Source organism: Zonotrichia albicollis, chromosome 1, assembly GCF_047830755.1.
Source record: "Zonotrichia albicollis isolate bZonAlb1 chromosome 1, bZonAlb1.hap1, whole genome shotgun sequence".
NCBI classification, from domain to species: Eukaryota; Metazoa; Chordata; class Aves; order Passeriformes; family Passerellidae; genus Zonotrichia; species Zonotrichia albicollis.
Window position 1 is genome coordinate 101,661,500 of NC_133819.1, and position 18,876 is coordinate 101,680,375.

Below are 18,876 nucleotides of genomic sequence, written 5' to 3' on the forward strand. Positions count from 1 at the left end.
ATTGATCTGTCTTTAGTTCAGTTAGGAACTTGAAAAGATGCTGGGGTTAAGCCCTGTGTTCAGAAGTCCTCCCACAATGTGAATAATCTTCCAGGCATAACCCAGAAAGCTGCTCCTTCTCTGAATCTCTTCTTCTCGAACTTTTCTTATTATGTAGAAAACTTTTTTCCCCAACATCCTGCTTTTTCTCAGGTATTTAATGGGTGATTTGAAAGAAATAAAAGGATGAAGAGAAAAAGGTTCCTACCCTTCACATCACAGTGACTGCACAGGACCAGGAGGAAAGCCTGCATTGCAGCACAATTCTATCAAACTTTTGGGCCTTTCAAAGGCTGCAGAAATGCCTTCCTATTGCTGAAGGAGGTGAAAGAAAAATAAAAATCACACAATCTAACCAGCCTGAGAACAGTGGGCTTAAGAGTAAGTGTTCATTCAGCACAGATGCTGACAGAGCAGGTGAAAATAAAATGCTTTCAGAACCTTTCACAATCTATTTCTGGATCAAGTTCCCAGCTTCATATGGTTTCCTGCCACTTTGAACTACACCTTAATGTAGCTACCTCTTCAAACAGTATTCAGCATAGCAGACACAAAGAAAAACTGCAGAAAGTACCAAAAAAAACCCCCACAAGAAAGTACCAAAAAAAACCCCCACAACTACATACGAACCCACGTACATGTGTTGTTGCCATTCAGCCCAGACCCAGGAAGTTTTTCCCAGGGGAAAAAAACTTTAACTTAAACAACTCTTACATGCTGCACAACATAAACAGGAAACCCCAACAATCTAGCACCTTGTGTAAGGAAACCATATCCTCAAGTAGAGAAAGTAACATACATAATCAGAATATACTAAAAATCTCCAATAAACTCACTTGCGAGACAGCCATGCCATTGCTCTCTTTCAACAAAATCCAACAATCAGACTGCAGCTACATTTATTTCCCTCCTCATATGCAGGATTTCAGGATATATTCCTCTTTTGTCCCAGTCCTCATCTTTTTCTTTTTCCATTAGGACACTACAGATTGCAAAGGCTAAGAGGAAGCATGCCTGAGCCAAAAGAATTTTCAGTCTAAAGAAAACTGGTACAAAATGAACTCCAGAACTGCAAGTTAAGAGGAAGTTGGTCAAATTCAGTGTTCAGAAAATAGAGCATAAGCTTTTCTGTGGGAAAGCTTCTCCATAGTAACTAAAACTGCAATCTGAGCATTGACTCCCTGTCAAAAATACCCTCAACATAAAAACAAAGTACAAAAGCCTCTGAAAAGCGAGAGATTTCAATGACCCAAAAAAAGAGGACAAGAGGAGGATTCTCTAAGCATATACAATTTCTCCGCTGCTGATCTTTTTTACTAGTAAGGAATGACAGAAAACAGTATAACAAAAGATTAAACAGGTATTTAACATGTTCCAGGTAACATTATCATGGCAATTAGTAAATTGGTGGTAGTGCTTCTCAAGCAAGAAGGATCGATGCAGCTGACTCTCAGCATTACAATTAGGGATCAGAGAACTGTTCATCCCTTAAAACTGCTAAGCTTTAAAAATTGGTCTGTATTTTTTCAGGTCAAGTCTCTGCTTTGTCTTAATTTTTAAAGTATTTTAATTTCAGACAGAACAACTCAGTTGTTTCACAAAGCAAGAGAAAAATATCTTGTTTAGTCCTTGTAAAAAAGACAGACTTTATAAGAAAAGTTGCAAAGACTAGTGTTTCCAAGAAAGGGTCTGGGATAGTTTTGGATAAAGAAGATACCCTGTGACACTCAGGATAATGTCTAAATACATCTCACACATATTTCAAAACATCCAGATTGCTCATATTTTTTATAATACAGTTGAGGTCCTAAAAGAGTCTGATCTGACCAACCATTCCTTCTTTCTCACCCCAGAAGGAAGAACCCCTGAAGAAACACACACCACCACAGAGCCAAAGCAGTCCAAGGAAGCAGTCATTGTCATTGTCACAACTACAGCTGCCTGCTGTAAGCATCAGGACAAGCTACCATCAAAACTTAAATTTTAGCAAATATACATAGTAAGGAATCTGCTTTTCAAGAAGAGAGGAATGTTTCTAACACTGGAGACCAAAATTCTAGTTGAACGTTATTTCAAAGTTAATGCGTATAAACCGTTTCAGCCACTAAAGCATCACACCCTGATAACGTGTACCTCCATCCAGAGGGATCACATTGTGCTTTGAGGTTTTTCTTAGGATTCACAGCACAAAGGAAACACCACAGGATGCCAGTCACCAGGAATGGGAAGCACAGCCACACCATTAACCTGGCACATCCCACAGAACACTCCCAGTAACAAGGACAGCAGGGAGAGTGAGCTCGCTGCCCCTCCAACTCGCCTTTGCCTCCCTTCTGTAGGGAGGTGATGAGCATGAAAAAACTGTTACTGTCATTTTCCCCACCATAAAAACCACAGTAAAAAGCACAGTAAATGATAGGGACAAATGAACTATGGCCAAGAACACTCCATTAAGTCAGCACTCTGAAAGTCTCATGGTTTCTTTCTGCTTAATATTTTGTACCTTACAGCAAGTTTCCCTAATAACACATACAGCTCAGATTCCTACATTTCCAAGGGCTTATTAAATTAGCATAGGTAAATATGAACATTTTCATATAGAATTAAAGACAAATATTCAGAATTGCAAATGAAAATAAAATAACATCTGACCCTGTACTTAAAATACAAGGAATAATAAACTTGATTTATTAATATCACTGAAAAATAAATTAGATGTTCATAAATTAGGTAACTCCTGAACAATCAGGAATTTTCATCCAAAATGTTGGGGGATAATGTGGAAATTCTTTCCATTTATTATTAAATTGAACACAAACCAAAAAAAAACTCCACACCACAGGCCACTGTATTTTTCCCAAGATCATTAAATATAATCTTGAAACAACTATCCAATCTTCAAAGAATTTCTCTACCCTAGCTGAAATCAGTACAGAAACTTTGCTATTTTTTCTTGAAGGAATCCTTGCAACTGATTTCATTTGAGAACTTCCTAATTGAAAACATTAGCAGAGCCAAGAAGAAAATGTGATGCAGCAAAACATCATGCAAAATCAATTGATATAATTGTCAATACATCCATTTTTTTAACAATAAATTGTTCAAAATTTCAAGAAACTACCAAATAAAATCTTGATGAATTTTCCTTAAAAATCTATGATCTTTTCCCGCTCTGTACAATTTGCAATAAATTACCCTCAGCTTCAAAACAGTTCATTCCTGTGAGACTGGTTTCAGTTTCAGGATTGCAACTGTGTGGTAACTGCTTCTCTTTCTGTTGTTTTCCATTTCCAAATGTAGGCTTTGATCCCCTCACTCTTGCTGGTAGAGCAGTCGCCTCACACACACAGGCTTCTCTTTGAAGCCTTCCAACAGTGCCAAGAAAGAAGCAGGCTATGGCAGCAGGCTCAGTATTCTCTGGTTATGCAACAGATTAGATCATTATCAACAAAACTGGATGCCTCCAGCAGAGAAAAGAAATGGGGAATTTGAGAGCAAGTTTTTATTTACTTTTTGTATTAAGGGTGGCTGCTTGGTCAGTTTGAAAGGAGGAAAAAGTTACCTCCAATTAAGAGCTGGTCATGTCAGATAAGATTACAGTGAAAAGCCCCATAATAAATATTACTGTCACATTTACCAGTCAGTTCTGTTCTTTCCCTGGCACCAAAGTTTTCCCATTCATTGTGTAATGCAAAAGAAATATTTGGCTCAAACTAATGCCAATAATTTAAGAAGTCTGATTTAGCCACATGGATTTCATTCCCCATAGATTAATGACCATGTGCCAACAGGATGCAGGAGAAGAGTCTGGATTCTCACATACCTGCAGAGAGAATCTGTGCATCTTATCTATGATATATACACAGCCTGTGCATGTGGATATCCTACACATTTGTCACATTTCTGTCTTCTCTAGTTGCTCCAACAACTTTTAAATCATCAATTAAAGATATTCCAGTTCAGAATTCCACTTCAGTTAATGGATAAAGCACCTACTGATTGGGCATGCAGCAAATATAGGGATTTTGAGTTTTCATATACAGCAGAAAAGTACATACTTAGTAATTTCTTAAGGGAATTCCTTGTATAGCTGCATCTTCCTGATAATTTTGGTTTCCTACATGAAACAAATCCCCTGAGTCAAGTTCTGACAATTAATGTATAGTGAGGAGGAGAGATTAGAGAATACCGAACAGATTAAACAATTTACTGTTTGTATGTAAGAATTCAGCCACTGAGGCTTACAAATGCATGCAGATGAAAGCAAAAGGCTTTGAGAATCCTAACTGAAAGCTTTTACAGCTTCTACAAAAGACATTAAGAGTATTTAGATGATGGTTATAGGGAAAAAGCAAGTATAAACAGTTTAATATAGAAAAAACTATACAGTTGCTCTTAATAAGAGAGAATATTCTTATAGCGTTTCAATGTGTTAATTCTAGATCATTATAAATTTTTAAACTTAGAAAGCACTACAGAAGTTGAGTTTTGCTTTTCAAGTTCCCACAAAACAAGCATTAAAAGTACTGTGTGCCTGGTTACATTACAAGATGAATGTAACACTTAAAATGACATTATCCAATAAAATAAGTACTATTAAGAATGGCAGAAGTTACATGACCAGTGTAATTTGTGTACAAATGCATATTATAATGAGATCATCAGTAGCTTAAAGAAAATCTAGAAATCAGAAGTTCTGTGTTCTGGGCTTTATTTGTAGGAGATACTTTCCAGACATGAGATTACTCCTTTTTTTTTTTTTTTTTTTTTCATTTCTAATACAGCTGAAAAATATTGGGCCAAATAAATTATGAGCATAATAATGAGCTCTTAGTCCTCACTTGTTACTTCCCTTCTTTGATATTATCACTGAAGGAGCAGAAAAACATGTCCCCATCTCTCTTGAGAAATCATACAATACTTTATTGTATGATTTGACTCTTTAGAAACACAGACCTAAATAAAATCAGGTATTTATCTGGACTGCCTTCATCTCTATCTTTATCCCACAGTCAATAATTATTAAAACTTCCTATGAAAAAATAAATGGCATTGCCCCCAAATCATGCCAGAAGGAAAATCACTGATGAGTCAAAGCTAGTCGTAAGTGGGACACAAAGTATGATTCATAAGTCATTGCTTTGGGTTTAATTCTTGACAGAGAAAAAGCTCCATCAATAACACCAGACAGAAACTCAAACTCCCATTACAAAAACATACCATTAAATTCAGTGCATCTTTTCATTCTGAATATTTCTGTTATGTGTTTTCACCACAAGGGTTTGAAGCCACGACAGTAACCTTCAGCAGCTCCTGCAGGCAGTGAAATTTTGCAGAGGACACTGAGAGTGCTGGGCCACATTCCTGAGCTGTCTCCTACACAGCTGCAGGGCACGAGCTCTGTGTCCACCACTGGGGCAGAGGGAATGGGACCTTTCTGACCGAAACCACAACAGAACACCAATCACGGCCCCACTCGGTCATTGCCAGCATCAAGTTTATCAAAGCAGATAAGATTCACCTAATTTGCCTTCTTTTTTTTCAAATGTATTATTTAGGCAAACTGGACTACAACACTAAAAAAGGAGATTAGTCCAATGAGATGATGGCAGAGGAACCAAGAGGAACAAGGAGCACCACCACTACTTTCAGGCAACAGATCAGATACTAAATACTATGTCAAAATTACCTCTGGGCATCAGCTTTTGTAGCAAATTGGGTTTTCAAGGGCATTCCCTCTCCTCTGCACGGCATATTTATCATATGTCTTTCTTTCAGCCCACATCCAAAACAGAGGCTTTGTGCAGTAATTCCATTTTAAGCCCAAAGGTCATTTATGACAAGAATATTTTTAATATTTAAAGTATATTAGAGTATATACAGAATTCCAGATCAATAGAGAAACAAAAAAAAAAAAAAGAGACCAGGGAGCCTTTTTCATTTAGGAGGTAATAATAAAGTAAAAGGATCTATAAAAAGCCTCATTCAAAACCCTGTATGACCTTGCTGTTCCCTCACATCCTTCAAGCTGACCACTGAAAGAAATATAAAGTAATATTCATTTTCCCACATGCTCATGGCAGTCCAAACGACAGCTCTGACACTGGAAACAGACTGGCAAAATATTTTATTTATCTTTAACCTCAGCCATGAAAAATGTGAGAAATAAAAAATTTAAAAGCCATGCTGCTATTGGATATTTCACAATTTAATACATTATACCTGTACAGCAGAAAACATGCAACAAGACTAAACTTCTAAAGTGTAACTGGATATAAATGTATGCTGCTTTCCCTGTCCTGTCAGCTAGCAGGCCTTTAAAAGAAGATTATCAAAGGCACTCCAGTCACTGTGATGTGAAGACAGAATAAGTGAGCACGACCTTGAGTTCTCCCTTTGTATTTCATGGCATTTTTTAAAGTATTTTTAAATCATCCAAACAGTAAGTACTAACATGGCCACTACTGAATTCACGTGCTTTTGAACAGGATGATGAAAATTACTTGAATGAATGTCTTTTGGCTTATGTGCTCATTTACATTCCCCTCAGGAATAATATATTAGCAATGTCACTGCTATGAACAAGGAGGTGACATATCAATAACTATCATCTATTAATAAATACTTTGCTCATTCCATGAGGTTAATCTTCATATGCACCCATGAGGCAGGAAAATTACAGTCAGTATTTCCCCTGGGGATGCTAAAGTCATGTTATAGACTGTCCTAGTCCATGCAGCAATTCAGGTGTCAAAGCCATAAGTAAAATCTGTCAGAGACCTTGCCTCCTAATCCTACATTCTAATCACTGAATTTTGCCCATCTGACAAAAGAAACTATAAGAATCATGCTGCCTTATCATAACTGAAATTTAAAACTGACATTTATTAAAAGCTGTTATAAGCTAAAAGAAAAACTTGCCATTAAAAGGGGAAATTATGAAACCCCCATGATTTATCAACTGGTCTCCCCTTCAACTTCCAAGGATATATGTATGATAACTGCTAGAGTTACTGCTCCCTCAGATTAACACAGACCTTTATTTGGAATAAACATCTTTTATAAGGAATTTGAGAATGTTTTCTCTGTCTAAATTTATTGACTTCTCTTTACGCAGTTCCTAGTTCTCAAATACTCCCTGGAACGTGAACAGAACACCTATGATACGAGATACTGCTACTGTTGCCAAGAAAAGAAGGAGAAACACTTGAGTTAAAAAAAAAAATATATATATATAAATGTTTTGCTGCACAACACAAATTCACTGCTCATTTCCCTAGTTTGTTTCTAATAAAATTAATAAAGTAATGAATAGGTAGGCACTCCTCTACTTCTACAAGAGTTTAGTGATTGCCTTCAGGAAGGGAAAACTCTTGTGGTACTCACAATCTGCAAGAGTATTATAAAAGTTAGATTCTATCCATATGTTACATGTTTATTTCCAGCACATCTGTCTTAGCTCAGTAAATGTTTTTAAACTTACAAGGACACTGACTTGAAGAACTCCCTTTAAAAGTAGCAGGAAGTGTATGAACAAATCCCTTAACAAGCTTTCAGATCTCTACCTATGAGTTAAAAGAAAAATTAGGTTGCCAAGATTTCAAGGAATTCAGAATGTCACTTGTCCAAACCTCCCCCCACAACATCTACCCTCAATGTGTGCAGCAATGCATTTCTGTTATCACCCAGAATCCAGGAGGTGAGAATGTGAGAAATAGTGAAGTTCTAATGAATTTTTAAAAATCAGTTAGGAGCTCAGCATGGAGATTTGAATGGGTTCAGGGCTTTGTGAAGATTCCTTCCATCTCAATTGTCACCTGCCTGCTCGTGCTGAACGCACTGATGAGGAAATCCTCAGAGCATGCAGCAGCAGCCCACTGCAGGGACCTACGTCATTGGAAATGTTCCAAAGAAAACTTTGGTGCCTGAAGAGTTCTTTCCTTTCCACAAGTTCCTTAAGATAGAAGGAAATTAATGTGGCAGGTTCTGGTAAGCACAGACAATGGCACTTTTTTGGGTGGGTATTACCTCACCCAAGAACACCCACTTCTCATTTTTCAGCTGACTGAAGACCAACTTCTAGTACAGCCATGTCCTCCTACAGGGAACACTCATTTCCACTGCTGCTCTAACAATTAGAAGACAACACTAATCACTGCAAGTACTACAGGCCCCTATGCCCCATCACACGCACACAAAACACTGCTCATTTCTACCAGGAATTTCCAGCTTAAAGGGGAGTAGACAGATCAATATTCACAAAGTCTGGAATACAACTCTCAAAGCATATTCTTCCATAAGAGCTGGGCCAATACAAATGTTATTAAAAGCAAAGGAAAGGGGGTGGATTACCCATGGAATTATATAAATTATGAATACCATAAAAGCAAATGTCAGTCTTGAAACAAAACACTAATTTAACTGTCCTCCACGTAAGGCAAAAAAGCAACAAGTAACACATTCCTTGATGAACACTACTCCTTCTAAGCCTGGAAGTAAGACTAAACTGAAAAAGAGGACTAAGCACTTCACCTTGTTTTGTGGGGAGTTTCACTGAGCATAACAAGAATATTCCTGTGTGCTTTATGCAAGGGTGTTTACAGGACAAGACTGAATTGCTGAGCCATTATTTTACTTGTGGCTCAGGAATCATTCCAAAGCAAACATGAGAGGGAATACAGCAACATGTATTTTCAAAATTAATCAAATGCATATTAAATTTTAAGCTATGAAATTTTCAATTTCATCAAGGTTGCTAAAGTTCAGCTCTAGTTGATCATCAAGATTATTTATTGCCTCGCTAGTAGTCAGTACTGACAAACAAGCAACCCCAAAGCCACTAACACTCAGCTCAGGAGATAAATACTTCTTCCAAAAGTAAATACTTCCAGAAGGAAAACAAAATCCTCTATATTGCTGATAGTACAAATAAGCAAACAATACAGGAAGTCCATGCTTTTTTGTTCTAAATACAACATTTTTCCATAAAGGAATGTGTTTTGCTCATATGTGAGAAAGGAGAATGAAAGTAAAGGTCCCTTAACTTTATTTCCACACAGTGGTAGCTAATCCAGTGTATACAACAAAATGAAATCCAACAAATCTTATCTACCAAAGTGAATGTTCTGGAACCTCACACTCATTCCTCTGTCTCAGGAGTCAAAATATTTTTATCTTCTAAACAAAAAATTATTCTATGCTTATGAGCATGCACAACATTTAAGACTGTCTCCTCATCTTGTAAATTCTTGCTTAAAAACTACCTCTTAAAATTTTCCATAGTATTTCTTGCTGTGTAGGTAAACAGTTTCTCTTGTGCCAATGTCAATAGGGCAGTATTTGATACAACTTCACCCAAAAGCAAGCCAATCTCAAAAAATATGGGTAATATTTAGAAGATGCATGTGTTCATGATGCTTTATCTTCTCTTCATTTATGAGAAATTCTGAAATTTGAGCCATCCACTATAAGAAAAGAAACAACCTCTAACAACAAGAATTTCACCAACTCAAAATCCTCCTCAAGGGTCTCCAGAGAACCAGGACAACCCAGTGTTTCATGGCACACACTCCAAACCACTGAAGCAAGCACAAGCCAGATCAGAAGAGTTAAATAAAGCAGCTAAAATTCAGCAGCATTGTGAGCCATTCCAGACTCCGGTTACTGTAACCTACACTGGGTGTCCTCTGCATAAGCACCAGTGTGACTTTGTGGACTGCTGAGACTCAGTCTGTTGCAACTGGCATAAGTTGCCACAGGCGAGTAATCACAAGAAACTGACCTTGGCAAAAGCACATTTTACACTTCACTGCTGTTCAACTGTGTTATACTAAAGAGAGAGCAAGTGAGCACAAGCAGAAGGGGGAGGGAGAGAGAACAAAGGGGATAGACAGCATAAAAGTGAATGTAGCCATTTTCAGCTTTACCTGCTTTTAAGATTTTAAGAGAAGTACATCACACCTCCAATGCACATCACAACCTACACATCAATTCTGCATGGTATCATTTTTAAACCATCAGGGTCTGAGGAGATTTTTGGAGGAGGAGGAAAAAGAAAGGAGACTAAGTACTAAATTAGAAATTAAGATCTAAAAAAAATTCTCCCAGCAAGAAGGAGGGAAGTATAGAACTCAATTACAACTTCACATTTTCTTACCACTGGATTAATGCATAAATGAGGATTTTTAAATTGCTCCTTCCTCCTGTTTGGCTACATCTGTTGAGAGTACATTTTTGAATCAGCTGCAGCTAATAAAGCCTAAATGCATTCCATGAGGTGTGCTGCAAGATGTCCTAGTCCTAATTTTTAATGTTTCAGCTCGACCTTAACTTCAGCTCTCAACAGCCTGGCAGCAATTTGCAGGAACCAGTATGGTAAAATCCCCACTGCTGCACATCCAGTTGTGTCTGGCTTTTCTCAACCATCTTTGGTCTCCGAGAGTCTGAATCAGTTATTTCCTGCTAAATAATTTTCTTAGTTTCTGCATTACTTTTCTTTGGTATTGATTACTGCATCTCCAAAGAAACAGGACCTGGCAGAGCAAGATGGCACAGGATCCCATCATTAGTGCTAACCCACATCCTGCCCAAATGTTACAGCAAGTTTAACACAAGGATCTAACCTTGAGGGTATGCTGGGTTTCCAGGACATTCGCTGGATGAAGCAAAACACGCAGAAGGTTTGTATGAGTTCCAAAAGACCGAATCACTCTCCACTTGGGAAGGATACAAGGTATGCAAGTCTAGACAAAATAAAATGAGACCACATGCATCTGTATCTGCTTCCTCTTAGGTCAGTGGCCTAACAACTCTATGCAGCTTCTCTTCCAGATCTTGAAATCTGCTTTTCTCCTGTGCAGACAGTTTCTCTCTTCCTCATCTGGTTCCATAAATAACTCAAAAACCCTGCTACAAAAGCCAGCCTTGTTCCTCTCAAATATGCCAACCCTTCACATTTCTGTCTTCACAAAGTCTCCATTCCTCTATTAAAACTCCCAATCCTCTGCCTCAGTCCTCTAAATGTCATTACTACCAGTAAGCAGAAGTGACTTTTTCGGACACAGCCACGTTGTTACCTTAAACCATTCCCATGTGAGATGGTATAATGACCTCCCCTGTCACTGGCCAGGGAGATACAAGACACAGCCCTGACAGCAGATGGCTGCTTCACACACACGAATTCACTCAGCGACTCAACAATGATACCATCACACTTAGCCTATGAATTATGAAAACAGCAATTCTATGAAGCATGACCTAAAATTCCAAGGGACTGAAGTATTTCCAAGTCTGAACTTCAGATCTGGGTCAAAAAGGTGTCAGCTGTGGATCTGCAGAATTTTAATCATCTCATCAGACTGTAGCTCCGTCTCTCACAAATACACAATGTTTGTAAGGCCCACGGGCATGCTTCCTGACACTGAGGCAGGACTCTGTCACACAGGGCTGGACAGGCCACAAAAATACTCACTGCTCCTGTGAAATGAAGCGTGAGAAACTCTTGCAGGGTCTAGACAGAAAGTAAACTGATGTCTGTCACATTTTTCTGACTGCACTTGGGCACAAAACAGACTTATTAAAATTTTTATTTACTAAGTCCTATAGTAATTAGTTATAATAGACAGAAAAAGGTAAAGTAATAAAAAGAAAAAGATAAAAAGATAAAGTAAAAAGGGCACAGTAGTTCTGCAAAAATTTCTGTGGTTCCTCAGGCTTGGCTGCCTATGGTCAGCATTTCTCACAATGACACACAGCAAAAGACAGAAAAAGGTGATGAAAAAAATACTCATATCCACAGAAAGAACAAATCTTTGCTTATACTAGGCCAAAATTAGCAGCTATTTGTATTACACAAGAGCACCCTCAGCTGAACATAAGGATTTGTAATCTCTTACTTCTTCCATGCGTAACCTAAACAACAGGTTATTGAATTAGTCTCTCTCTTTGCAGCTCCCTTTGGGTGTCCCCAACCACACAATATTTTAAATATATGTGTCAATCAGTACTGCTTGAGTAATTTGACTTTATAGTTCACTAGCTAGGATCTCATTTTCAAGTAATTTTACTCATTAGACAGAACAGAAACATTAACTGGGTCTTCCCCATCCATTCAAGTACCAATAGGCTGGCTACTGCAGGCATCTCCCTTCTCTTTCCTCTTCTTTTTCCACCTTTTTCATGTTAGAGAATTGCTTGAAACTAGTACATTTCCACAAAATATACAAGGGCTGACAAATCAAAATCTTTTAACATCTAAAAATCACTAGGAAGGTTTAGCTATAGAAATATATATATGGGTATGTATCTACACAAAGTATCCAAAAGATGATGATTCTGTGGTTGAAATGTTACTAGAATGGGATTAATTTGACCTAACTATTCCTCAGCTGCAAAAAGATTGTTTGTTTGAATTACATTTACCTTTCTCGAAGTGTTGAAGAAAGAAGTCTTGTCTAGTTTAAACTCCTCCAATACAACATAATGATATCCTTGAAGTCCAGAGAGTCAGGAGAGTCTTGCTTCTAGTTGTGAATATCGAGTGTGATCTAAAAAAAAAAAGAAAGTGGGGGGAAAAAAAGTTTGGCAGACAGTCCTTTATCTTTTCAATTGGTCAGTATTTTCAAAATCCTTACAGAAAACAGCCCTGACTCCAGAAATTCAATGAATCAAACAAACAAACAATCACTACTTGGTTTCCAGAAAGAATTCAAAGCAGATTTATTTTTCCATATGAAATATTCTGTTTCTCTCTCTTCGCTGTCTTAAACTTGAAGATATTAGAGTGAAAGGCATGACTTCCTCTCCTTATTAAAAAAAAAAAAAAAAAACAACTACAAAACAAAACAAAAACAACCTTGTAGTGCTAGCATAGTCTGCCATAAACTTAAAATTACCATCAGGGAATTTATAACTTCTTGTTAGAACCTACGGAAGAGAAAGGCTACAGTTTCTCTGATGTGAAGTCTAACACACTTCATAAAGTCAGTAGCAACTTAGAACTAAAATTATGAAAAACATAAAATACCCTTATCTCCTACTAGACACTTCAATTAATCAACAACTATTGGGGAATAAATTAAGTACTCAGCAGCTCTGTTGAATAAGCATGTTTTAGTCTGGAAACAGCTGTGAGAAGTTCACCAAATTTTATTCTCTGCGTTGTCCTGCTGCCTCTGGAGTTTCCACATTTCTAAGGAACGTCATTTTTTCTGGAGAGCACATTGAGCCCATAATTTTGCAGATACTCATTGGGTATAGTATCAGCTCAGTCCTTCTAGTTCTTTCAGCGACAGCAAGCAAACTCACAAAAGCTTTGCCTCAGATTTCACAGGCATGTGTGTGCCTCTCTCTCAGTACCCTGGCCGACGTGCCAATATGTAGGATTAAACTTTTTCCAAGGTTGAATAAGCCACCATCTGTCTATCTTGTGTGGTGCTGTGCGCCATCCGGGAGACTTGTCCCTTAGAGCATGTTTCTACCATATGTCACTCCTGAGTGATCAGTTATGCCAAGACATTTGGGAAAAAATGACTAAGTCGAGCTGGAAAACCCTTTCCGAATTCCAGAGGAGGTTTGCCAAGCCTGTATTTGCAAATAACTTCACATCCACCGGTTTTTGCATATATTGTGCATAACAAGAAATAGTAACCTTTACTCAAACAGACAGGAGGTGCGTGCCTTCCACCATCCCGAACTCAGGGACTTTTCAATAAGCCAAGGGATTCAAGTATGACACATCCTCAGGAAAAATACAAGAAACTTTTACAGTGACTTTTACAATCACTAACTTAATAAAGGGGGGGGGGGGAAACCCCATACTATAAGAATGCATTTTAAGAAAGACTCAGTTTGCTGTTTTAAAGCCACAACAAACCAGTAATTTCTTTCAGAATACTCAACTAGAAATACCTAAGGCAACTGAATAAAGAACTATTCCTAATAGTAACCATCCAACAATGACCATCTAAAGCGCTCACCTGCATGCAAAGCGATCACTGAAACTAAACGTTAAACTGCTGATACACTCCATGCAATTAGAATTGGTCTAATAAAGAATATGACTCTATCCTATTTTAGATTTAAAGAACCATTTTATGTTCCAGTTCCTCAATTATTAAATTAAAACTCAAGCCAACATCATTCTTATGGCCAGCTCAAGGCTGCTCATTTACATAACTGACTTTCAAGGGCACTTCCTCACACAGCAATTAATACCAGCAAAAAAATCCACTGGATCTGCTACCTAGTATTAAGGAAGACATTCTTGAGAACATTAAAAGAAGAAAGAAATTAGTAAATCTTGATTACAGCCTCCCTGAGTAAGATTAACATTGAAAGGAAATCTACTCCTAAGGGCAAAAGGAGAAATATTAAATATAAGAAGACAAATTATAGGAATCATTACATTTAGTGACAAAAGTGAGATTAGGAGCAGTACTAAAGTCCAAGAGAGAACACTGACCTTTGTGTTTTGCCTTCAGAGTTCGGACAATCATTGAAAAAGAGGGAATATGTGAAACAAGGATTCACTACAGCCCACTGAGATTTGTAGAAAAAAACCACATCAAAAAGCAGAAAATGTTCATGTTAAACAAAGAAAACCTCTACTGAAAAAGGCTATTATTAAAGGAAAATGAGGTAAATTACCACCTTAGAATGGATTATGATTTTTTTTTATGCATCTAATTTAAACTGCCTCCTTATGCACAAAGAGTGAAACTTGCAAAGGTGAGGATGTTGGTAACAAATTAGACGACCAAGGAAAGAGAGCCTCCTACTGCAACATGGACTTGCTGAATGGAAAGAAGACAGTAAAATAAATATAGACCAGCTAGGCAAATCTGGACTACTTGCCTACATAACACACCTAATGATATTGAAGCCAGCATATTTTCTGAAAGGCTCAGCTCCTTCCTGGCCCACTCCAACAGCCTGAGGCATTCACACTGTTGAGCCAAGAGAGACTGGAGAGGCTGGTTCTACAGCACCAACTTTCTGCTAACTCTCCTTATTCCAACAAGAAACCTTTAGGGTAGCATGCACCTGCCCTAATGTCCTCCTAGCTTCTTGCATCCCCCTACAGGCCCCAATAATCTTCCCTTCAGGATGAAACATGATTTGCACGTAAGACTGACCAACTCATAAAGTTGCAAATGGGGACAAGAGAGGAGGAGGGAAATTCATCAAAGCTGCCAATTAAGAAAATTCTTATTCTGGAAAAAATTTGCACTATGAAGCCAGTCAACAGCTTCCTCACAGAGAGAGCAGCCATGCAGCTTCTGCACTGTCATCTCTTGCCAGAACTACAGCAGAAACAAGAGTTTCTCTTGAGCTTCTCAACAAGCATTGTGGAGATCCATATATATCTGTAAGGAAAAGCTATGGAGCAACATAACGGGAGAAAACACTGAAACCTGGACAAAGACTAAAATTTTTCTTTCCCTTTATTTTCGGCTTGGGGAGGCTCAGGATCCATCACCCGTTAGTCCCACGCCAGTGCAGACATCCAAACAGGAATCTTATCACTCTTTGGAAATACGATGCTTTTTACTTTGGTTTAATCACTAGGAGTTCCTTGGAAATTCTTGGCACACACAGGCTGTTTTCTTTTGTGTTCCACTTCAAGTATGTACTAAGCCTCATCTCTTTGTTGTTCTCACACACTTTTTAGGGAACTCTGAAGTCCCCTGGAATTCAAAAGTTCAGGATACCAATAACCACATGCAAATCTGTTCTTATAGAAATAAATCCACTCTTGTGGCACAACTAAAAGTTTCTGTTACATAAATGCAAAACTTAACTGAAACATCTACTGATAAACACAAAACTGCAATACCTCAAAGGCAACAACATTGAAATTTATTTCCACAGGAAACCTCATTTAGCAGGTATGACTTCAGAGACAATGTTTAAAGACAAGAAGGGCTCTTCAAGCACAAGGCCAAACCCAAAGAGTAGTTATGTCCTCTGAGCCACCCATCTGCAGGGTATTTCATATATTCCCACAATCATTCATCACAATTTGCTCCCCAGTGGAGACTCAGATAAGACTATTTTATTTCAGTGACCATGATATAAGGGAGAAAATGCAGGTTGATGGGAAGCTATGAAATGTCTCTAAAAACTGCCAAGCAGCCAGCCCTCTAACATAAAGTCCATTTTGCAAGGGCTATGGTACTGCAACATGGAGAGTTTGTTTTTCAAAAATGTTAATGCAATATTAAAACAATACACATTCTCTTTTCTTATGAATAATCAATACTCATAAAGTAACTCGAAGAAAGACAATCTCCACGTGCCATTTGAAAGCAGCTTGGAGTTACCTTTGCTAAGGGTGCAAAAAGAGGGATTGTTGAGGCAGAGGTAAGCCTTGCTTTTTCCAATCACAGAGATAAAGCAGTTTTCCTCACGTAGCTTTCCTCTTCCTCACTTCCCCCTCCTCCACACAAAACCCAAGAAAAGCTGCCATTGCTTCAGGTCAAAGGAAAACAGGCCCAGCTGCCGTGAGCCAAACAACGTACAGGTTTGCTATCTCCCCTGCTGTTTTGGCTCGGGCTCTTCAGACTGGAAAATTCAGAAGCACGATCTCCCAAGCTCTATAAATGCCAGAACCATCTAAGAGGAAAATAGGACAAGGCCACCCCCAGGCGAGTTTGTACTAAAATCTGCTGGCTGCAAGGCAAAAACACAGTAAACATCGCATAGGGACAGACTGCTCCTCAGAAAATATTCCACAAGAACAATATAGCTTCCAAAGAAAGGCTGCGCTAAGGGGACTTCTGGAGGGAAAAAAAATGCAATGTTTTAAAATCCTTGTGAGGAGTTAGCAAGCTAATGGCACACCCAACGACAAATTGTTTGACAGGCAATATGCTTTTGACATTAATCCAAAGAAGAAATGTAAAAGCGACATTGAATGTTCTCTACGAAGTGGTAACAAATTGGGTATCCTAGTATAGTCCTGCAGCTCACTAAGGATATTTTGCTTTTGTCTGAACAATTGATTGCATGGAATAAAACAAGTAATAAAGGCAATTAATCATCAATATCACCACCCTGTCTTTTCAGGAAGGACAATTTTAGTTAAATTTTTGCAGTCCTTGAGAGATGAACTTTGCAACTCATTACAGTATGTTTTAACGTGCACTATACTGACTCAACCTTGAAAAACAAGCCAAAAACAGAAGTTGAAACATCCTTTTTCCTGTGTAGCTCCAATTTGCAGTAGCAAGAAGCTAAACAACATGCTCTCCACCAGATGGCTGAAATAAAAAGAACACTCCTTCTGATTAATTAGGAAACAAATGAATCTGCTGTTAGCACAACAAGTTACCATCAGGAAACCTGGGTTCCCATTAAACTTTGATATCTGTGCTTTCTCTGCAACTGTGTTCAAGATCATCCTCAGATCTGTCTCTCATCACAGACGCAAAGTGTTACACACCAGTCCATCACACACAAATATCACACCAGCCACTGCACAACCAAAAGGGGAACTGGTCCTTTTCACAGACAACTAGCACCCCAGTTTTCCTAAAAGAGAATGCATCCATCACAGTAGAGACTAATTAAGGCCTCCTAGTGCTGTGAGGAGAACTGATGGGTAAAATCACCCATCCCTTGTCAGGGTTCAGTGAGCAGGGGAGGCTCATGCATGCACATCCAAGCTCTCCAGCTGGTCCTGGAAACGGAAATCCCCAGAGCAGATATAGTACAAGGAGCAAGGATGTGACAGCCCAAGCAGCAGAGGCCAGCCCATGGTTCCCCGCCAAGGATGACTGTGAACATCTCAAGTGAAGGTTCAGGATCCAGTGCAGGCACTGGGAGGAGAGGGGTGATGGCATAAAGCATGTGGGACTTGCACAAAAGATGTATGAGTGCATGCGCTTAGAACGTGAATACAATGTTTGCTGCTATGAGCTGAGTGACTCTGGGAAGAAGGAAACTGAACTTACCTGACCCAGGAAGGTGCAGATAAAAGCTCTTGGTATTGTCATTATTCCTCTGGTTTCTTGGCAAGAACAACTGCAGTGTTACACCAAACTTTAAAGAAGGATCATTTCAGAAGCTGGCTATGGGAAAGAACCTACCATATTTCAGGTATGAAGGACAATTTTGCCTTCTTTACTGATAACACATATGCCTTAAGAGGCACAATGCCTTAATGAGAATCCAGGACTGCCAACTAACCTACACCACTATAATTTAGAGTATTTCTCCTATGTGCACAACTGAAGTTCTCAAACATGTTGAGTGTGTTATTTTCTAAGGCCAAAGGGAATGCAGAAGACATTTATTACAAACTAAATCTAGACTCCTTTTTAAAATCCAAGGTACTATACCCTATCAAGTAACTGAGAAAGCTCAGACACTTGGATAAGAAAACCCAAAACCACTTCCCCACACATCAAAAAAGGGTTTCAATAATTTTAGACATCTAGGAAGGCTGTTGAATTGTGCCAAATGACTGTATCTCGTTTTTCCTTACAGACTGGTGATACTTAGGTACTCTGGGAAATACAGGGATACACAAAAATACAGGGATACACAAAAGAACATAGAAGACACTAATATTTCAAAGTGCACCTATCCATCACATCACACATACAATTACAGGGGGGAAAATTACTATTTTTTGAACCTTTACAGTCAGAAAATGGAAAACTTCAATAAATGCAATATTCTTTGGCACAGTGTTTTTAGAAGACCCGCTTCTGTTTGCTTATGATTTATTTGATGCCTCCTTTAAGAGCTGGCAGAGACAGTGAACAATAAACCTGTGTACCCTCTCCTCACTACTCACAACATTGAAGATCTCAAGAATATCTTCCAATGCAT

General features: G+C 38.4%; 1 protein-coding gene across 5 annotated transcripts in view; it reads right to left on the reverse strand.

Moving 5' to 3' along the window:
• The window catches only part of LDLRAD4 (low density lipoprotein receptor class A domain containing 4), a 284,848-nt gene that overhangs the window by 225,738 nt on the left and 40,234 nt on the right, over positions 1-18,876 (reverse strand). For 3 of the 5 annotated variants that reach the window (XM_074548131.1, XM_005486727.4, XM_074548122.1), the window contains one exon: positions 12,460-12,584. The gene's annotated coding sequence lies outside the window, so the exon portion shown is untranslated. Of the gene's footprint in view, positions 1-10,661; positions 10,782-12,459; positions 12,585-18,876 lie in introns of all 5 variants that reach the window. The other 2 variants (XM_014266815.3, XM_074548144.1) reach the window with 1 other exon arrangement.